This window comes from Petromyzon marinus, unplaced genomic scaffold, assembly GCF_048934315.1.
Source record: "Petromyzon marinus isolate PM22_M1 ecotype Great Lakes invasive population unplaced genomic scaffold, UKy_Petmar_22M1.pri1.0 PM_G_Scaffold_33, whole genome shotgun sequence".
Lineage (NCBI taxonomy): Eukaryota > Metazoa > Chordata > Hyperoartia > Petromyzontiformes > Petromyzontidae > Petromyzon > Petromyzon marinus.
In genome coordinates, this window is record NW_027422906.1 from 233,410 (window position 1) to 257,622 (window position 24,213).

At 48.8% G+C, this 24,213-nt stretch overlaps 1 long non-coding RNA gene across 2 annotated transcripts; it reads left to right on the forward strand.

Annotated features, from left to right (window-relative positions):
- The first annotated feature begins 10,906 nt into the window (after positions 1–10,906).
- On the forward strand, positions 10,907–14,654 carry LOC142915619 (uncharacterized). 2 transcript variants are annotated; one of them, XR_012936032.1, is made up of 3 exons: positions 10,907–11,170; positions 14,009–14,153; positions 14,434–14,654. It is a non-coding gene; the product is annotated as an uncharacterized LOC142915619 (long non-coding RNA). The 2 variants fall into 2 exon arrangements; XR_012936031.1 differs by lacking the exon at positions 10,907–11,170 and adding an exon at positions 13,129–13,324.
- The last annotated feature ends 9,559 nt before the right edge of the window (positions 14,655–24,213 follow it).

A 24,213-nucleotide genomic window follows, 5' to 3' on the forward strand; every position in this document is an offset into this window, starting at 1 on the left:
CCTACCATTTGTGGGCAGGTCGCTTCTGAAAGAGCGATATAGTAAGTGGGCCTTACCCGCAACCTAAACAATTCTTTAAAATAGTTTCTAGCTGGTTCAGCTACCTTCATTCTCCCCAGTGCTGATTTAATCATCTTTTTCACTTACACACCGCACCAGGTAACTTCACTTGAAGGCAGTCTACCTACGCGAAGCCCAGAATGTGTTGGGATACAAAGCCACCACCGACGACGTTGTCTGTAGCCAGGAATCAAATCTAGCTCGCGGGGTTTCGAGCTGCACACATTTCTCAACTCTGCAAGCCAAAAATTGAGATTCATTTATTTCCTGCAACAAGCTGTATTAAATATTCTGGTTTCTTTCGGTAAAGTCACATAGAAGGGAAATAATAAAATAATAAAAATAAAACATAAACTCAAAATGAAATTTATTTTATTTTTATTTAAATAAAATATAAATGAAATTTATTTTATATGTATTTTATTTTATTACGTCTTAGCTGTATTAAAACCAATAGCCTGTCATCCATTAGCCATATGCCTGCAGGTATTGAATGTTTATGGGTATCAACATCACAAATCGCTATCATCACCGTCGCAAAGAAGAAGTTCTCCATTGTGCCAATTTAATCCCGACAGGTGCCGTTGGCCCAAATCTGTGAATGAAGGCAAAAATGAATCTGGAACATTTCCAAATTAACTGTTTTGGGGCCGTCCAGAAATGACGTCACGCACCTGGGGGGGGGGGGGGGGTCAGACATTTGTGACGATGTGTGACGACTGGGGGGGGGGGGGGAGTTTGATAAATGTGACGTCACATCAAAATGCGCAACTTTAAATATAGACAACACGTTCCACTTAATTAGACTTTTTAATGTTTTCTCCTACAAGATCAGAGTGCAGCGGCACATTAAATACGCACTACAATGACAACAATAGTTTAAAGCGATTTGAAGCGTGTTTTTTTTTTGCGGGGGGGGGGGGGGGGTGAGGGGGGAGGGGGCAGAGCTTTGTGACGTCATATTTGAGGGCGGGGGGGGTCAAAAAAATCGTTCAGAATCACGTGACGTCATTTATGGACGGCCCCTTATGTGGCACCGCCGGGCTCTTTGGCCGGGTCACGCGCCGTCTATGACCAGCCGCGTCTCATTGCCCTGTGACTACCGACCCGGCTTCAACACTTGATTTTTGCACACAGCGTTTTAATAAGTTTTTTTTGTGTGGAATATTTGCTGGTTTATTCCAGAATGTTTCTGTTACGCGTTGTCGCTTTAAGATGTTCTGTGTTCAAATGTTGTTTGTTGCGGTTGCACCCGACTTAAGAGCCGCATGGCTCACAGGGGTATACCTAATAAATGAAACTTGAAACTTGAACACGCGCACGCACCGAAACCACGAACTTTTTCAGGTCAACGGGGTTAATCGCGCGTTCGTGTTGGCATAGCTGTCAACCCCTTATCAGTGCCCCTAGATTGTTACAGATCGATTCAAACCCTTATTGGTCACCCCCTGCCCTTATAAACATCAACGTTTAGCCAACGAGGTCCCGTTGCCAAGGGAGAAACGCAAACAGATGGACGAAACAATGTGTGCCCGTATTGAAACGGCTGTGCACCCAATAACCTTCGTTGAAAAATACTTGAAACCACTGCGACCCAGAACCAGCAAGAACAACAACCTCAGAACATTCGTGATTAAGCGGGTGACGAGTTGAAGAACTTTGCCCCAGTACAGCTAGAGGCGCCGGCCATAAATGACGTCGCGCGATTTTGGACGATTTTTGCCACCCCCCCCCCAAAAAAAAATATAAAACATGCTTCAAATCTCTTTAAACTATTATCATTGTAGCGCGTATTTAATGTGGCGCTGCACTCTGATGTTGTAGGTGAAAACATTTATTAAAAAGTCTATTTAATTAAGTAGAACGTTTTGATTTAAAGCTTTCGTGACTGCAGGGATCCATCTTATTGGTTCTTTCGGTAAAGTCACGTAGAATGGAAATAAAATAAAACATAATAAAATAACATTTTATTAAAAAATCAAATAAAGTAAATAATAAAACATAATAAAATTTTATTGAAAATTAAATGTTATTGCTTTATTTTTATTATTTTATTTCCATTCTACGTGACTTTACCGAAATAACCAAGATAAGTAGAACGTGTTGTCTATATTTAAAGTTGCGAATTTTGATGTGACGTCACATTTCTCAACTCCCCACCGCCCCTCGTCACACATCGTCACAAATGTCTGACCCCCACGTGACGTATCAATGGCTGTTATTTTAAACATTTCTGGGCAATTCCCACTGAGATTAAGGACTCTCTTACAAATCCAGGTTAATTGAAAACGCAAAAGTACATACAGCAATCCAATACAATCATGATTTCATTTATTTATTTTCATTTATTTTATTGATTTTTTTTCACCTACGTGACTTTACCGAAAAAAACCAAAGACTATCTTATTTGTCGTTTGAGCATCTTAACACCTCCTGTTTGATTGCCCTGAAAAGGGTCAAACCCCTCTTTAATACCCCCCCCACACATTGACCCCACGACACCCACACCAATCTGTCCAGAAGGCGACAACGTCGCCGACACGTTCACCTCCTCCTGGCAAACTTTCCCCAGTCCCAAGGCCTCCTCCTCCTCCTGCTGCTGCTGCTGCCCGAGCGAGTCGCCTGTTAGGACGACTCAAGCGGCTTCATTAAACCCCTAACCCGCAGCTTCGCGGTGTCCACAGTCATCCCGTGAACCACCCACCCCCACCCCCCAGTGCGTAACCTTTCGCCAAGACGACGGTGGAGTCGTCCGTGTTGATGTCACAGAGGATGCCCTCGTAGCGGATGCCCGCCATGGAGAGCAAGCTCATCCTGACGCCCATGCAGGCCGCCCAAGTGGCCATGGTCGCCGGCTCTGGCTACGGGCGACGAGAGGGGCTGGTGGGGCCGCCTTGGTGGGGCCGGGCAGGAGGAGGGGGGGGAGGGGGGAACTTGGCCCGGATCGTGAGACGACGACGATGATGATGATGGTGTTGGTGGTGGTGTTGATGATGGTGATGATGGTGGTGTTGTTGATGGTGGTGTTGATGGTGGTGGTGTTGATGGTGGTGGTGTTGTTGATGGTGGTGGTGTTGATGATGTTGGTGGTGTTGATGATGATGGTCTTGTTGATGGTGGTGGTGTTGATGGTGGTGGTGTTGATGGTGGTGGTGTTGATGGTGGTGTTGATGATGGTGGTGTTGATGATGATGGTGGTGTTTATGATGATGGTGTTGTTGTTGATGGTGATGTTGATGGTGTTGATGATGATGATGATGGTGGTGTTGTTGATGATGGTGATGATGGTGTTAATGATGGTGGTGTTTATGATGGTGTTGTTGTTGATGGTGATGTTGATGATGATGGTGGTGTTGATGATGTTGATGATGATGGTGTTGATGATGATGGTGTTGATGATGATGGTGATGTTGATGATGATGGTGGTGTTGATGATGTTGATGATGTTGATGATGATGGTGTTGATGATGATGGTGATGTTGATGATGGTGTTGATGATGATGATGGTGGTGTTGTTGATGATGGTGATGATGGTGTTAATGATGGTGGTGTTTATGATGATGATGATGGTGTTGTTGTTGATGATGATGGTGGTGTTGATGATGTTGATGATGATGGTGTTGATGAGGATGGTGTTGATGATGATGGTGATGTTGATGATGATGGTGGTGTTGTTGATGATGATGATGGTGTTGATGATGATGGCAACAACTCACGGCGTATCCCCCACGTGTTCACGGACACGCCACTGGCACTGCAATGCACTCTGGGTAGCGCCACGTGGGCGGGATTGTGGGGGGAGGGGGATTTGTTTCTCTTCCGCTCAACGTCGTGGGTTTTTTGCTTTGTGTTTCATTTTAGTAATTTTTAATTTAATTTTTATTTTCTATCTACGTGACTTTACCGAAAGAACCAGGAATGTGAACTGCATGAAATATAAAGCGGGTCACGTGCATGCTTCTCGACCAATAGAAATACGCGGCGTTTTTTTAAACCGAGGGGCATTTCCCCACCCCGCCCACCCTGCCCCCCGTCCACCCCGCCCCTTACACCCCCACCCCGCCCCCTTACACCCCGCCCCCTTGCACCGCCCCGCCCTCTTCCACCCCGCCCCGCCTCCTTCCACCACGCCCCCTTCAAACCCCGCCCCTCCTCCACCCACGTCTCTCCGTGACGGTTTGAAGGCCCAGTTCAGTTTTCAGTTTATTTTAGCCCTGTGAGCGATTCGGCTCTTGAATCGGGTGCAACCACAACAAACAAAAAAAACAAAAACACGAACAAGAAAAACATCTTAAAGTGACTATGTGACTGTGCAAACAGAAAATCCATGAAAAAAACAGCAAAATATTCCTGAAAATTAGCCGTACACCAACGCTGTGTGCAAAAAATCCCAGTGGGATGCAAGTCAAACAACAACCACAACAACTTAGATTAAGGCCATCAGTTTAACTCCGTACTACAACAAAACAAACATGTCCAAACCTAAAAACGTTTTCCAAATCACCAAAAAATAAAGCCATAATTGCAGCGTAACAGTGATCACAGGGACTGTGACCGAATTTTTACAATTAACTACATAAATAACATGTAACACCAAATCCTAGAGCCATAGTTGGCTGCATGAGTTACTCCACAACAACAGATGCATCGGTCTGAGTATCAAATTACTCAATGTACCTTTAAGATCAGCACGCTAAATCAAAATACAGATAATACTTTGGAGCGTCATCCGGAGCGAAACATTTTATTTTATGTTACGCCAATGAATAGCAGTGGCAGCTAGGGGTGTACAACTCCTCGAGAGCAGTTTTGAGAGAAGATCTCATTGGTAGCGATTCAAGTTGCAGTTTATTGGCAATAGCATTCCAGACTCTGGGGGCATCAATAGCAAAGGCCCTTCCTACGGCAATAGGGAATGTGAAGCTGGTAAATGAGCGAAGACCTGAGGTCAAATTTGTTATTTGAAATAGAGTGGAGATCCAGCAGGTAGTCTGTGGATTTTTTTGTAAGTACATCGTGAATAAATAAGATCTGGTGCACAAGCCGTCGAACATTAAGAGACGTTAAGTTTGACCCAATGTAGAGATCACAGTGGTGAGTCCTATATGTGCAGTTCAATGTAAATTTTAAGGCCGAGTGATAGATGGAATCAAGCTTCTTCAGTACAGTACTTGGGGCTGATTTATACACGATGTCACAGTAGTCAAGTAGAGGCAGTATGGTAGCTTTTATCAATTCCAAACGGAACATTGGGGGGAAGCAGTGCTTGTGTCGATACAGAAAACCAATTTTTATTTGTGTCTTTTTACCAATATAATCAATGTGATCTTCAAAATTCAGTTTTGAATCCAGGATGACCCCAAGATACTTATAGATCTTGACTTGCTCTATTTTATAATTATTTAAGGAATGTAATTGGGGAAACATGACTTCCTGCTTTAGTCCTGGTGAGAAGCATAGCACCTTGGTTTTGTAGGTATTCAGGACTAGTTTAAGAGCAACTAGCTGATGTTGTAGTTTGTTGAAATCACCCTGTAGCTTAGCAATCACGTCATCCGGAGAGTGGCCAGCAGTAATCACTATTGTGTCATCTGCAAAAAGATTTACCCTGGAATGATCCAGGTCAGTGCCCAAGTCATTGACATAAAGAGAGAAGAAAAGGGGGCCGAGGATGGAACCCTGTGGAACCCCTTTTGTTATCTTAACACTGTTTGACCTCCAACCATCTGTGAATACAGTTTGGGTGCGAGAAAAGAGGTAATTTTGTAACCATTTTACTGTGTTTTCGGAAAAACCGAGGAACTTAATTTACTAAGCAGGGTGTTGTGGTCTACTGTATCAAAAGCTTTGGACAGGTCTAGAAAAAGACAGGTACAGTACTGCTTATTATCAAGGCTACTGTAAATGTGATTCAGAGAGTCTAATGCAGCAGATGTGGTGCTGTATTTTTTTCCGAACCCAGATTGTTTTAGATGTAGTAGATTGTTGGTGGACAGGAAACTGCTAATTTGGTAGGTCAATAATTTTTCAAAAATTTTCATCAACGGGGACAAAATTGAGATAGGTCAGTAGTTATTTGGATCATCTTTAGGGCCCCCTTTGTGAAGTGGACGGACATAGGAATGTTTCCATTCTAGAGGAACTGATGCTTCTTTGATGGACAGGTTGAAAATATGGGCTATAGGTTTGTATATTAGGTGACCAACAGTTAGTAGAGCAAAGACGGGAATACTATCTGCTCCGGAAGAGGAAGACCCTTTGAGGTAAGACAGTTGTTTCAGAACATTACTTTCGTGGATTGTCTGGAAACTAAATTCGTTTAATGTTTGGACAGGGGTGTAGGAATTTGCATGAGCAGAGGTGACTCCCAATACATTATAAAAAAAGATTACCAGCTTCAGAAAAATGAAGGTTAAAATTGTCAACTATTTTTTTGGGATCTGAAAAATATTCCCCATTTCGGTTAAGCTCAACGGGCAGATTGTCTGTTTTGGATGCCTTTTCGATATATTTGTTTTCAAGAAAATCCTGGCATTTCCATGTGATTCCAGGAGAGTGGAGAAAAAGTAGGCATTTTTTGCATGCCGTTTTTTTTGACGCATCTATTCCTTAAAATCCTGTATTCTAGCCAGTCATTGACCAAATTACTTTTCTCAGCACATGCCCAAGCCTTGTCCCTAGTTTTCATTAGCTTTGTAATCAAATGATCAAACCATGGTGGGCGGTTGCATTTAGTTTTAAATCTAACCAACGGAGCATGCTTGTTAAGAATTTGGAGAAACGTGTACCTGAAAGTCTCCCAAGCCGTAATCAGGTTGGGGATATCACAGACCTTGTCAATATCCGAGTGAAGCACATCATTAGCAAATGCCTGAGTGCTGAAGTGTCTCATAGAGTGCTTTTCAACCAATTTAGGGGGGCTTTGGGTCTGGCTGATGATCTCACTCCAAAAATGAAGGAGTGATCACTAAGGTTATTACCCAGAACACCAGTCAGTGTGAAATTGTGAGGGGCATATGTCAATAGGACGTCAAGCAGAGTTGACTGTCCCGAATATTTTAGGTTGGGTCTTGTGGGGACATTTATTAATTGAAACAGATTAAATTCATCTGCAAAATGTGTGGCCACGGCCGGCGGGTTTAGCCAATTCCAATTTAGATCACCCACTAAAACTATTTCACCTTTAGGGAGGCGCCCAAAAAGCTCTCTCAGTGCAGACGCAGCTTCAACATCCTTCCCACTAGGCGGTCGATAGCAGCACACTACCAATATCTGTTGATTATTTGGGAGCGTTATTTTGAGAGGGAGACCTTCAAAGCAACATTTTTTAAACAAGGAGTGAGCTAGTGAACAAGCTCCTCAGCCGCCACCATTTCAGTCTCCGACCGCCAGCACTTCCTCTGCGTCTTCGCCATCAACAACTCCAAGTCCTTCGAGGACATCCACCAGTACAGGTGGGTCGGTGTGTGTGTGTCGGACTTAACGCATCCACAAGTACAGGTGTGTGTGTGTCGGACTTAGTGCATCCACAAGTACAGGTGGGTCGGTGTGTGAGTGTGTCGGACTTAGTGAATCCACCAGTACAGGTGTGTGTGTGTCGGACTCAGTGCATCCACAAGTACAGGTGTGTGTGTCGGACTTAGTGCATCCACAAGTACAGGTGTGTGTGTGTCGGACTAAGTGCATCCACAAGTACAGGTGTGTGTGTGTGTGTCGGACTTAGTGCATCCACAAGTACAGGTGTGTGTGTGTCAGACTTAGTGCATCCACAAGTACAGGTGTGTGTGTGTGTCGGACTTAGTGCACCCACCAGTACAGGTGGGTCGGTGTGTGTGTCGGACTTAACGCATCCACAAGTACAGGTGTGTGTGTGTCGGACTTAGTGCATCCACCAGAACAGTGGGTCGGTGTGTGTGTGTGTGTCGGACTTAGTGCATCCACCAGTACAGATGGGTCGGTGTGTGTGTCGGACTTAGTGCATCCACAAGTACAGGTGTGTGTTTGTGTGTCGGACTTAGTGCATCCACAAGTACAGGTGTGTGTGTGTGTGTCGGCTTAGTGCATCCACAAATACACGTGGGTGTGTGTGTGTCGGCGGTGGGTGGCTTACTGCAGCTACCATATCATGCGTCTTGTGCTGGAAGAAATAAAGCCTCCAGTTAAATTTTTGACTTGTTACACTGGTCTACAGCCAAAATGCTTTCGAGAAATAAACATGTAGTCCAACTTTACTAATTCTGTGTCACTGAGCTGTCCGCTTGACACTGATGTTCCGGTGTGTCTGTTCCACCTGAAGAAGGAGACTTGTGTTGCCTCCGAAACGTCGTGATTTAATTGTTTTCTTTTGTTTTATTTTATTTTACCTCCGTGACTCCACCGTACAAATTGATTCTCATTGTTTCGTGAGGAGTCGACTCCTTTTTAATCGCATTAAGAATCGACTCCCATTGACTTGCACAGGGAATCGGATTGTAGATTGTATTAGAAATCGATTGCTCATTGAATTGCATGAGGAATCGACTTAGCGTCTGAATCAATTCCTTGTCGACTTGTGTTTGGAACCGGTTCGTGGTGTGGAGTTGGATCCGGGTCTGGGGGGTTCAGCATCGCCTGGTGAGTTTACACTCAACACTCACCACTACTCACCACTAGTACACTCACCACTAGTACACTCACCACTACTCACCACTAGTACACTCGCCACTAGTACACTCACCACTAGTACACTCACCACTACGCACCACTAGTACACTCACCACTACTCACCACTAGTACACTCACCACTACTCACCACTAGTACACTCACCACTAGTACACTCACCACTTACCACTACTCACCACTTACCACTAGTACACTCACCACTAGTACACTCACCACTTACCACTACTCACCACTCACCACTAGTACACTCACCACTACTCACCACTCACCACTAGTACACTCACCACTAGTACACCCACCACTCACCACTAGTACACTCACCACTAGTACACTCACCACTAGTACACTCACCACTACTCACTAGTACACTCACCACTACTCACCACTAGTACACTCACCACTCACCACTACTCACCACTCACCACTAGTACACTCACCACTAGTACACTCACCACTCACCACTAGTACACTCACCACTAGTACACCCACCACTCACCACTAGTACACTCACCACTAGTACACTCACCACTAGTACACTCACCACTACTCACCACTACTCACCACTAGTACACTCACCACTAGTACACTCACCACTCACCACTAGTACACTCACCACTACTCACCACTAGTACACTCACCACTAGTACACTCACCACTCACCACTAGTACACTCACCACTAGTACACTAACCACTACTCAACACTCACCACTAGTACACTCACCACTACTCACCACTACTCACCACTAGTACACTCACCACTAGTACACTCACCACTACTCACCACTACTCACCACTCACCACTAGTACACTCACCACTAATACACTCACCACTAGTACACTCACCACTAGTACACTCACCACTCACCACTAGTACACTCACCACTAGCACACTCACCACTCCCCCACTAGTACACTCACCACTACTCACCACTAGTACACTCACCACTAGTACACTCACCACTAGTACACTCACCACTACTCACCACTACTCAACACTCACCACTAGTACACTCACCACTAGTACACTCACCACTAGTACACCCACCACTCACCACTAGTACACTCACCACTCATCACTAGTACACTCACCACTAGTACACTCACCACTAGTACACCCACCACTCACCACTACTCACCACTAGTACACTCACCACTAGTACACTCACCACTCACCACTACTCACTACTAGTACACTCACCACTAGTACACTCACCACTCACCACTAGTACACTCACCACTCACCACTGCTCACCACTCACCACTACTCACCACTAGTACACTCACCACTAGTACACTCACCACTCACCACTACTCACCACTCACCACTACTCACCACTAGTACACTCACCATTCACCACTACTCACCACTCACCACTACTCACCACTAGTACACTCACCACTAGTACACTCACCACTACTCACCACTAGTACACTCACCACTAGTACACTCACCACTAGTACACCCACCACTCACCACTACTCACCACTAGTACACTCACCATTAGTACACTCACCACTCACCACTAGTACACTCACCACTCACCACTACTCACCACTCACCACTACTCACCACTAGTACACTCACCACTCACCACTACTCACCACTCACCACTACTCACCACTAGTACACTCACCACTAGTACACTCACCACTCACCACTACTCACCACTCACCACTACTCACCACTAGTACACTCACCAATCACCACTAGTACACTCACCACTAGTACACTCACCACTCACCACTACTCACCACTCACCACTACTCACCACTAGTACACTCACCATTAGTACACTCACCACTCACCACTACTCACCACTCACCACTACTCACCACTAGTACACTCACCACTAGTACACTCACCACTACTCACCACTAGTACACTCACCACTAGTACACTCACCACTAGTACACTCACCACTAGTACACTCACCACTCACCACTAGTACACTCACCACTCACCACTACTCACCACTCACCACTACTCACCACTAGTACACTCACCACTCACCACTACTCACCACTCACCACTATTCACCACTAGTACACTCACCACTAGTACACTCACCACTCACCACTACTCACCACTCACCACTAGTACACCGTTGTGTCTGTTCCACCTGAAGAAGGAGACTTGTGTTGCCTCCAAAACGTCGTGATTTAATTGTTTTCTTTTATTTTGTTTTATTTTACCTCCGTGACGCCACCGTATAAATTGATTCTCAACATTGTTTCGTGAGGAGTCGACTCCTTTTTAAACGCATTAAGAATCGACTCCTATTGACTTGCACGGGGAATCGGATTGAAGAGTTGTATTAGAATTCGATTGCTCATTGAATTGCATGAGGAATCGACTTAGAGTCTGAATCAATACCTTGTCGACTTGTGTTTGGAACCGGTTCGTCGTGTGGAGTTGGATCCGGGTTTGGGGGGTTCAGCATCGCCTGGTGAGTTTACACTCAACACTCACCACTACTCACCACTAGTACACTCACCACTAGTACACTCACCACTACTCACCACTCACCACTAGTACACTCACCACTACTCACCACTAGTACACTCACCACTCACCACTACTCACCACTAGTACACTCACCACTAGTACACTCACCACTCACCACTAGTACACTCACCACTCACCACTACTCACCACTACTCACCACTAGTACACTCACCACTAGTACACTCACCACTAGTACACTCACCACTCACCACTAGTACACTCACCACTACTCACCACTAGTACACTCACCACTAGTACACTCACCACTACTCACCACTAGTACACTCACCACTACTCACCACTCACCACTAGTACACTCACCACTAGTACACTCACCACTACCCACCACTAGTACACTCACCACTAGTACACTCAACACTCACCACTACTCACCACTCACCACTAGTACACTCACCACTACTCACCACTACTCACCACTCACCACTAGTACACTCACCACTAATACATTCACCACTACTCACCACTAGTACACTCACCACTAGTACACTCACCACTAGTACACTCACCACTACTCACCACTCACCACTACTCACCACTACTCACCACTAGTACACTCACCACTACTCACCACTAGTACACTCACCACTCACCACTAGTACACTCACCACTACTCACCACTCACCACTACTCACCACTCACCACTACTCACCACTAGTACACTCACCACTACTCACCACTAGTACACTCACCACTCACCACTACTCACCACTAGTACACTCACCACTAGTATACTCACCACTAGTACACCCACCACTCACCACTACTCACCACTCACCACTAGTACACTCACCACTAGTACACTCACCACTCACCACTACTCACCACTAGTACACTCACCACTAGTACTCTCACCACTCACCACTACTCACCACTAGTACACTTACCACTAGTACACTCACCACTCACCACTAGTACACTCACCACTAGTACACTCACCACTCACCACTAGTACACTCACCACTAGTACACTCACCACTAGTACACTCACCACTCACCACTACTCACCACTAGTACACCCACCACTCACCACTAGTACACTGACCACTAGTACACTCACCACTCACCACTACTCACCACTAGTACACTCACCACTCACCACTAGTACACTCACCACTACTCACCACTAGTACACTCACCACTCACCACTAGTACACTCACCACTAGTACACTCACCACTCCCCCACTCCCCCTCCCTCCCCCCCAGGACGAGGACTTTGTCACCACCATGGCCAACGCGGCCTCCCTGTCTCACGCTCTGCGCCCTGACCCTTCTGCTGTCCCTGCTGCTGTTGCTGCCCCTGCTGTCCCTGCTGCTGCTGCCCCTGCTGTCCCTGCTGCCCCCGCTGTCCCTGCTGCCCCTGTTGCTGCCCCTGCTGTCCCTGCTGCTGCTGCCCCTGCTGCTGCTGTCCCTGCTGTCCCTGCTGTCCCTGCTGCCCCTGCTGCTGTCCCTGCTGCTGCTGCTGCCCCTGCTGCCCCCGCTGTCCCTGCTGTTGCTGTCCCTGCTGCTGCTGTCCCTGCTGTCCCTGCTGCTGTCCCTGCTGCTGCTGCCCCTGCTGTTGCTGCCCCTGCTGCTGCTGTCCCTGCTGCTGCTGCCCCTGCCGCCGCTGCCCCTGCTGCCCCTGCCGCCGCTGCCCCTGCTGTCCCTGCTGCTGCTCCTGCTGCTGTCCCTGCTGCTACTGCCGCACTGCCGCTTGGCTCCCCGCTGTGCCGCTGGTGGCTCGGCTTCCTGGGCGCTCTCAGACGCTGCTGCTGCTGCTGCACCACCACCAACACCACCGCCGCTGGCTGTGGTGTTGGTGGTGGTGTTGGTGGTGGTGTTATTGGTGGTGGTGTTGGTGGCGTTGGTGGTGGTGGTGTTGTCGGTGGTGGTGTTGGTGGCGGTGGTGGTGTTGGTGGTGGTGGGGGTGGTGGTGTTGGTGGTGGTGGCGGTGGTGGTGGTGTTGGTGGGGGTGGTGGCCGTGGTGGCAGTGGTGGTTGCGAGCAACCCGAGGAGTGGGCGGTGGCAGTGGTGAGGGCGGCTGGGACGCCGCGCTCACTCCTCACGCTGCTCACTGACCGTGAGGACGACGACCAGGTGAGACCACGGGTGGGGCGCACAAGGATATGTGTCTGTGTGTGTGTAGGTCGACTCAGCCTCAAATGAGTACCTGGAGGGATGTGTAAACATCGCCGCTAGGGAGACAAAGGCGGCCGGGCATAGTGCTGGCCACCCACCCCCTCGTGTGCTGTGCCGGCCTTTAAAGGCGCTCGCTAACAGCACTTGCCCCTACAGTCTGTTAAGGCTATACGGGGTATCTTTGTCTGTGCGCAGCACGGGCTAGAGAAGAGATGGAGTGACGTGGTACAAGAAGACGTGGAGCTGAGTCGACTTCCCGATGACTGGTACCAGCGGTGTAAAAATCGGCCTCTGTGGAGGAGGCTCGTGAAGGACGCTACTGGGCAGTTGGAGGCAGTCGCCCTCCAACAACAACGGAGGGCGGAGGAGCGACGCTCAGAACAACGAGCGGAGCGCCGGGTGGCTAAAGCACAGCAGGTTGGCACAGGAGGGGGCACAGGCGGTGCATCAGCCAGTCATCTCAGTCAGTCGACCCGTGGCACCTGGGTCTGTCCCTTGACCTTCTGCCAGCGGGCGTTCGACACTTCACGTGGCCTCAAGGTGCACATAGCCTGGCACAAGCGTCGTGGTGACATCACCGCCACTTGGTGGCGTATGGCGGTTGTTGTTTGTGCATCTCCTCATCTCCCCGTGCCCCCACAGGTGCGTGCATATGCATGTGAGGTGTTGCAAGTCCTCAGCTCCAACCATGTTGGCGCATTGGCCCTCTGCAACAATGGAGGCATCGCGGCCTTCGCCAGCCTGCTGGGACGCACTCACAACCCTCACACCCTGGAGAAGATCACCGGTAGCAACCCACCCACACTCACCACCCACTCTCGCCACTCACACTCACCACTCACCACCCACTCTCGCCACCCACACTCACCACCCACGCTCACCACCCACACTCACCACCCACACTCACCACCCATGCTCGCCACGCTCGTCACGCTCACCACTCTCACCACGCTCACTACTCTCACCAGGCTCACCACTCTCACCAGGCTCACCACTCTCGCCATGCTCACCACCCACACTCACCACTCACACTCACCACCCACCCACCCTCGCCACCCCTACCCCAGGCACGCTGTGGAACCTGTCGTGCCACGAGCCTCTGAGGGCTGCGCTGGTGGAGCTCTGCCTCCCGGCGCTGGTGGAGCTCGTGCTGGTGCCAGAGAGCGGCTGGAGGAGCAACGTTGGAGACAAACCCTCCTCACCGTCCTCACCCAGCTCGCCCGTCTCACCCTCCTCACTCAGCTCGCCCGCCTCGCCTTCCGCGGCGTTCTGCAACGCCTTGGCGTGCCTGCGGTAAGGCGCGCCGAGACAGACGTGACGGGGACGTTGCGGTGGACGCGACGGGAATGTCGTGGTTGACGTGACGGGGACGTCAGGGTTCACGTCACGGCGGTGACGTTGCAGGGAGTTGAGCTTGGCAGACCCGGACAGGCGGCTGAGCATGCGGCAGTGCGAGGGGCTGGTGGACTGCGTGCTGCACTTCATCCGCTCGGCACTCAAAGGGCACAACATCGAGACTCAGGTGACCCCCACACCAAGATGGGTAGTGGTAAAGTAGTGGTTAGCGCTACGAACCCGGCGACCCGGGTTCAATTCCCGCTCGTGGCCAACACCGGTGAAGATTATCTGAAATGGTCCTGGGCCTCCCCTAGGTGTACTCAGCCTCAATTGAGTACCTGGTGTGGTGTGTAAACATCGCCACTGAGCAGACAAAGGTGGTCGGGCGTTGTGCTTGCCACCAACCCCCTCGTGTGCCGTTCCGGTCTCTTCATAGGTGCTCGCTAACAGCACTTGCCCCTACAGTCTGTTGAGGCTATATGGAGGGTCTTTGTTTATGTATGTGTATGTATGTACACGTGTGTGGATGTATGTGTATGTATGTCCGTGTGTGTGTATTGTCCGGCAAAAACAACCCCCTACCTCCTCGAGGTGCCGGACGGCAAAATTGTGGTGGGCAGTGCCGTGGGGGGAGGGCCAATTTAGATTGGCCTTTCCCTTCATGGCATTTGTTACCACCACAATGGCCAAAAGGGGGCTTTGGACCGGTGCGAGGGACTGGTAACCCCTCCACTTTCAATTAACTACCACTAAAATACGAGGTAATGCATTTATTAAGTTTGTGCCGGAGGCACCAGGGGTACGGGCGTCTATGACGTCTCCTGGCCAAACCCCATTTGGCGGAGCGAGGAGATTGAATCTTTATCCTCGGGGCTTCTTCAGAAACAACAAAAAGCCTCTACGGATGGCCACGTGGAATGTTCGAACGCTCATTGCGGAGGAGAGGCTTCCATTCTTTTGTTGGGAGCTGGACCGGTACCGCCTGCATCTCTATGGTATTCAGGAGGTCCAGGGGACCGGCTCTGGCTCCTGCCACCATGAGGGGTGGACAGTCCTTTACTCGGGGCAGGAGACTGCCAAACAACAGGGAATGGCTCTTCTTCTGAACAAAAGAATGAAGGGGGCGTGGGAGTGTGGCGGTCAGGTGTGGGATGCTGTAATCCCCAGGCTACTTTGGGCTCGCCTTCCCATCAACCAGAGGCAAGGAGTGGTGGTCGTGGTTATGTATGCCCCCACTGAAGACGAACATCTGGAAGGATGCAGGCAAGGCCGATGAGTCAGATGGCTTCTATGACCTCCTGTCAAAGATACTGGCTAAAGTGGCCCCTCGGGATAGAGTCATCTTGTTGGGTGACTTCAATGCCCGAGTTGGTCATGATGCTAGCACCTGGTCTGGAGTGATTGGAGGGCATGGGCCAGATCAGCTCAATAACAACGGTAAGAGGCTGATAGATTTTTGTGCAGCCCATGGGCTTGTAATTACCAACACGCTGTTCCGGCATCGGCACATCCACACAACATCATGGATGCATGCCAGGTCCAAGTGTAACGAGTTCAACTGAGTCGCAGACGTTGTCTTGGGAGCAACACTTTATTCAGAAACTCAACGTAACATAACACAACCTACACTTGGGTGTTGAATGCTCATCTAGCCACGCTACGGCAGAACTAGACACGGTTCGCTATCCCGGCCCAGACCACAAGCTGGGTCCCGGACCACGTGGCTAGAGGCTTCTTCAACCCGACGTGGATCTTCATCACCAGTAACACGAAGAACCCCGAGCCCCTCCCGGGGCCCCCGTTATATCGGCCTGGGCTGGGGTTGGCTCCGCCCCTCGCCCCGCCCACCTTCCAGATCTCTCCGGCTCTTTCTGAAGGCTCCCCAAGAGCTCTGCTATACCACGTGACCGCCCAGCGGCCCCCGTCCACCGGAGGCCCCCCTCCAATATCATCCGGTTACGTGTCGGCAGGCCAACCAGCGTATCATGCCCCAACGTAACCCTGGCTGGCTGACACTCCCTCTCGCTCCCTCACCGGGAGCCCGCACCGCACACCGCACATGGTGCCTCCACGCTGCACAGCGCTCACCCAAGCCCCGTGAGGGCTGGTACTTCGCCCAGTAAGCGGACTACACATAATGCCAAGACATTATCCGCTGCGGTTTCGTAAGCCCGGCACCACACAGTGACAATCACAGTCACTACACAAGCAAGACCATCTGCTGGACTACATTGTGATGGAACAGTGGATGCGGGCCCATGTCCTTGACACCAGGAGCTGATCTGCCCACTGACCATCGACTTGGCATCTTTAAGATGTGCCTGCCATTCTTCCACTCCGGTGGTGGGTGTACACCCAGGACCCCATTCAAACCCATAGTGGCATGGTCTCAGCTAGCTGATTAAAATTTCAAGCGAGAATTTAATCATCGCTTGCAGCTGGGGTTGGCATCATCCCAAACCTCCTCATGTCGAGGGGAAATGGGCGAGGTTTAGGACTGTGGCTTATGCAGCTGCAATGGCTTCTTTGGGTACACGGTCCAGACCTCCTCAGAGACCCTGGCTGACAAAGGAGGTGTTCAGGCTGGCTGAGAAAAAGCGACAGGCCCACTCTCATCATCTACAACATCCCATGTCAGAGAATGAGGAGGCTTACCGAAGCCTTCGCTCGGAGGTTCGTAGAGCCGTGAGGCGCCTTAAGGATGGTTGGTGGTTGCAGGTTGCTGAGCAGATGGAGTCTGCCCCAATGGCCTGTGATCACAAATTCCTATTTAACTCCATCAAAAAAGTAACCTGCAGCGCCACACCTATTACCATCATTAGGAGAAAGAACGGTGATCCAATCTCCGACCCCCAGGAACAGGTTTGCAGATTTGCTGAGCATTTTTGGGAGGTCCTGGGGGAGGGGAAATCACCCAACCTGGAAAACATCGTGGCACAAAGTGAGGATGACCCTGCTGAGGCTGCGGTGCCTCATAGAAGAGGAAGTCACCCCCTGTGAGTGGCTGGCTGAGGTGCCATCTGTTGAAGAAGTACTGAAGGCGATCCGGAGTCTGAGACCAGGAAAGGCACTGGGTAGAGATGATCTCCCAAGCAAAATGCTGAGGGAGGGTGGCATTTGAGCACAGACTGCCCTATATGACATCATAACAGCAGTCTGGACCACTGGACGGGTTCCGCAGGATTGGAAGGATGCCCTGGTGGTCCCCCTCTTTAAGAAGGGGGAACGCACGGACTGTAACAACTACAGGGGCATCTCATGCCTCAGTGTGCCGGGAAAGGTCCTGGCAAGGATTATTCAACATCGCCTTGTCAGGCACGCTGAGGCGAGGCTTGCAGAGCCCCATTGCGGTTTCAGGAAAGGGCGGTCCTGCAAAGATGCCATATTTTCTATCGGTCTGCTACAGCAGAAGTGTAGGAAATTCCACATCTCCGCTTTTTTGACCTGCTCAAGGCCTATGATACCATCAGTAGGCCTGGGCTCTGGGTTGTTCTTAGTGCTTTCGGAGTCCCTAACGCTCTGCTTATGATCATTAAGGAACTTCATGATGGTGAGCGGGCCAGGGTAGAACTTCGTGGCCGGGGTGCGACAGTGATGTCCTCTGGCTCCCACATTATTTAACATCTATTTTGACCACGTAGTTCGTGAAGCCTTCAATAGCTGTACCGGGGGAATCTCCATTTGGTACAGATATAAGGGAGGCTGATCGATGCCCAGGTGCAGTCAAGGGATGGCTCCCTATTGCTCAACCACGTTATGTATGCCGATGATTTGGTAATTGCTGCTCATTCAGAGGAGGAATTGGAGATGCTGGCTGCTGAGACTGGAGCGTGCCACTAAGAGATGGGGCCTTACCATCACCCCCACCAAAACTAAGCACCTGCCTGGGTATTTTGTACCATCGGACACTCCACCCCCACAACTCCCAATCGGTGATGGGGCAGTTGTGGAGAGAGTGGAGAGATTCCCATATTTATTTTTTACCTACGTGACTTCACCGAATAGAACCAAAGAGTATGAGTTTCCCATACCTGGGCAGTGTGCTTATGACCGGCTCCAGTTTAACAGCAGAGGTCTCACTCCGAATCAGTCGAGCAGCAATATCTTTTCATCGGTTGCGTGACGCTGTGTGGAAGCTACCTGGTCTATCGCTCCGCACTAAGCTTCAGGTCTTCTCGGCCACGGTCATTCCCTCCCTTCTCTACGCTTGCGAAACGTGGACCCCCCTAATGGAACATCTTCACCGGTTAGAAACAGTTAGGCTGGCCTGCCTACGATCCATCCTGGGTTTAACCAGACTAGATTGTGTGAGGAGCTCACAAATCCTTGAAAGATCTGGGCAAGGTCCCATCGGTGAGCTCCTCCGGCGGGCAAGGCTGCGATGGCTGGGTCATGTAGCCCGCATGCCCAGCCACCGCATGCCGAAACAGCTTTTGTTCGGCCGGATCGAGGGGACTAAACGGGCGCGGCACGGGCTAGAGAAGAGATGGAGTGATGTGGTACAGAAGGACGTGGAGCTGAGTGGACTTGTCGATGACTGGTACCAGCGGTGTCAAGGTTGGTATCTGTGGAGGAGGCTCGTGAAGGACGCTACTGGGCAGTTGGAGGTAGTCGCCCTCCAACAACAACGGAGGGCGGAGGAGCGACGCTCAGAACAACGAGCGGAGCGCCGGGTGGCTAAAGCACAGCAGGTTGGCACAGTAGGGGGCACAGGTGGTGCATCAGCCAGTCATCTCAGTCAGTCGACCCGTGGCACCTGGGTCTGCCCCGTGACCTCCTGCCAGCGGGCGTTCGACACTTCACGTGGCCTCAGGGTGCACATAGCCTGGCACAAGCGTCGTGGTGACGTCACCGCCACTTAGTGGCGAATGGCGGTTGTTGTTGTTGTTGTTGTCTGTGTGTGTGTGTGTGTGTCTGTGTGTGTGTCTGTGTGTGTGTGTCTGTGTGTGTCTGTGTGTGTCTGTGTGTCTGTGTGTGTCTGTGTGTGTCTGTGTGTGTGTATGTCTGTGTGTGTGTCTGTGTGTGTGTGTCTGTGTGTGTGTGTCATGATACTGGAACCTGGTCTGGAGTGATTGGAGGGCATGGGCCAGATCAGCTCAATAACAACGGTAGGAGGCTGCTAGATTTTTGTGCAGCCCATGGGCTTGTAATTACCAACACGCTGTTCCGGCATCGGCGCATCCACACAACATCATGGATGCATGCCGGGTCCAAGCAAGAACATCTGCTGGACTACATAGTGACGGACCAGCGGATGCGAGCCTATGTCCTTGACACCAGGACCTACCGTGGAGCTCATCTGCCCTCTGACCATCGACTAGTCATCTGTAAGATGCGCCTGCCATTCTTCCACTCCGGTGGTGGGTGTACACCCAGGACCCCATTCCGACCTAAAGTGGCCTGGTCTCAGTTATCTGATGAAAGTTGCAAGCGAGAATTTCATCATCGCTTGCGGCTGGGATTGGCATCGTCCCCGACTCCTCCTGATGTCGAGGGTAAATGGGCGAGGTTTAGGACTGTGACTCATGCAGCTGCAATGGCTGCTTTGGGTACGCGGTCCAGACCTCCACAGAGACCCTGGCTGACAGAGGAGGTGTTCAGGATGGTTGAGAAAAAGTGACAGGCCCACTGTCATCGGCTACAGAATCCCACGTCAGAGAATGAGGAGGCTTACCGCAGCCTTCGCTCGGAGGTTCGGAGAGCCGTGAGGCGCTGCAAGGATGGGTGGTGGTCGCGGGTTGCTGAGGAGATGGAGTCTGCCTCAGTGGCCCGTGATCACAAATCTCTATTTAACTCCATAAAAAAAGTAACCTGCAGCGCCACACCTATTACCATCATTAGGGGAAAAAACGGTGATCCAATCTCCGACCCCCAGGAACAGGTTTGCAGATTTGCTGAGCATTTCTGTGAGGTCCTGGGGGAGGGAAAATCCCTCAGCCAGGAAAAAATCGTGGCACAAAGTGAGGATGACCCTGCTGAGGTTGTGGTGCCTCAAATATTGGAAGAAGTCACCCCCCGTGAGTGGCTGGCTGAGGTGCCATCTGTTGAGGAAGTACTGAAGGCGATCCGAAGTCTGAGACCAGGAAAGGCAGCGGGCAGAGATGATTTCCCAAGCGAAATGCTGAGGGAGGGTGGCGTTTGTGCACAGACTGCCCTATATGACATCATAACAACGGTCTGGGCCGCTGGACGGGTTCCACAGGATTGGAAGGATGCCCTGGTCGTCCCCCTCTTTAAGAAGGGGGACCGCACAGACTGTAACAACTACAGGGGCATCTCACTCCTCAGTGTGCCGGGAAAGGTCCTGGCAAGGATTATTCAGCATCGCCTTGCCAGGCATGCTGAGGAGAGGCTTGTGGAGCCCCAATGCGGTTTCAGGAAAGGGCGGTCCTGCACAGATACCATATTTTCTGTCCGTCTGCTACAGCAGAGGTGTAGGGAATTCCAACAAGACCTACATCTCTGCTTTATTGACCTGGTCAAGGCCTATGATACCATCAGTAGGCCTGGGCTCTGGGTTGTTCTTCGTGCTTTTGGAGTACCTGACCACGATCATTAAGGACCTTCATGATGGTGAGCGGGCCCGGGTAAAACTACGTGGCCGGGAGTCAGAGCCATTCCCTGTACACCTTGGGGTGCGACAGGGATGTCCTCTGGCTCCCACATTATATAACATCTATTTTGACCACGTAGTTCGTGTAGCCTTCAATAGCTGTACTGGGGGAATCTCCATATGGTACAGATATAATGGGAGGCTGATCGATGCCCGGGTGCGGTCAAGGGATGGCTCCTACAGACACTTACATACAGACACTTACATACAGACACTGAGACACTTACATACAGACACTTACATACAGACACTTACATACAGACACTGAGATATTCACATACAGACATTTACATACAAACACTTAACATACAGACACTTACATACAGACACTTACATACAGACACTTACTTAGACATTTACTTACAGACACTGAGACACGTAAATACAAACACTTACATACAGAAGCTTACATACAGACACTTACATACAGACATTGAGACACTTACATACAGACATTTACATACAGACACTGAGACACTTACATACAGACACTTACATACAGACACTTACAAACACACACTGACATACAGACGCTGAGACTTACATACAGACACTTACATACAGACACTTACATACAGACACTTACATAAAGACATTTACATACAGATACTGAGACACTTACATACAGACACTTACATACAGACACTTACATACACACACTTACATACACACACTTACATGCAGGCACTTACATACAGACACTTACATAGACACTTACATACAGACACTTACATACTGACACAAACAGACACTGAGACACTTACATACAGACACTTACATACAAACACTTACATACAGACACTTACATACAGACACTTACATACAGACACTGACATACAGACTCTTACATAAAGACACTTACATACAGACACTTAGACACTTACATACAGAGACTTACATAAGACTCTTACATAAAGACACTTACATACAGACAATTACATACAGACACTTACATACAGACACTTACATACAGACACTTACATACAGACACTGAGACACTTACATAGACACTTACATACAGACGCTTACATACACTTACATACAGACACTGAGACACTTACATACATACACTTACATACAGACACTTACATACAGACACTTACAAACAGACACTTACATACAGACACTGAGACACTTACATACAGACACTTCCATACAGACACTGAGACACTTACATACAGACACTTACATACAGAAACTTACATACAGACACTGAGACACTTACATACAGTCACTTACATACAGACACTGAGACACTTACATACAGACACTGAGACACTTACATACAGACACTTACATAAAGACACTGAGACACTTACATAGACACTTACATACAGACGCTTACATACAGACACTTACATACAGACCCTTACATACACACACTTAGACACTTACATACAGACACTTACATACAGACACTTATATACAGACACTTACATACAGACACTTACATACAGACACTTACTTAGACACTTACTTACAGACACTGAGACACTTAAATACAGACACTTACATACAGACACTTACATACAGACACTTACAAACACACACTGACATACAGACACTGAGACTTACATAGAGACACTTAAATATAAACACTTACATACAGACACTTACATACAGATACTGACACACTTACATACAGACACTTACATACAGACACTTACATACACACACTTACATACAGTCACTTACATACAGACACTTACATACAGACACTTACATACAGACACTTACATACAGGCACTTTCATACAGACACTTACATAGACACTTACATACAGACACTTACATACTGACACTTACAAACAGACACTGAGACACTTACATACAGACACTTACATACAAACACTTACATACAGACACTTACATACAGACACTTACATACAGACACTTACATATAGACACTTACATACAGACCCTTACATACAGACACTTAGACACTTACATACAGACACTTACATACAGACTCTTACATAGAGACACTTACATACAGACACTTAGACACTTACATACAGACACTTACATACAGACTCTTACATAAAGACACTTACATACAGACACTGAGACACTTACATAGACACTTACATACAGACGCTTACATACACTTACATACAGACACTGAGACACTTACATACATACACTTACATACAGACACTTACATACAGACACTTACAAACAGACACTTACATACAGACACTGAGACACTTACATACAGACACTTCCATACAGACACTGAGACACTTACATACAGACACTTACATACAGAAACTTACATACAGACACTGAGACACTTACATACAGTCACTTACATACAGACACTGAGACACTTACATACAGACACTGAGACACTTACATACAGACACTTACATAAAGACACTGAGACACTTACATAGACACTTACATACAGACGCTTACATACAGACACTTACATACAGACCCTTACATACACACACTTAGACACTTACATACAGACACTTACATACAGACACTTATATACAGACACTTACATACAGACACTTACATACAGACACTTACTTAGACACTTACTTACAGACACTGAGACACTTAAATACAGACACTTACATACAGACACTTACATACAGACACTTACAAACACACACTGACATACAGACACTGAGACTTACATAGAGACACTTAAATATAAACACTTACATACAGACACTTACATACAGATACTGACACACTTACATACAGACACTTACATACAGACACTTACATACACACACTTACATACAGTCACTTACATACAGACACTTACATACAGACACTTACATACAGACACTTACATACAGGCACTTTCATACAGACACTTACATAGACACTTACATACAGACACTTACATACTGACACTTACAAACAGACACTGAGACACT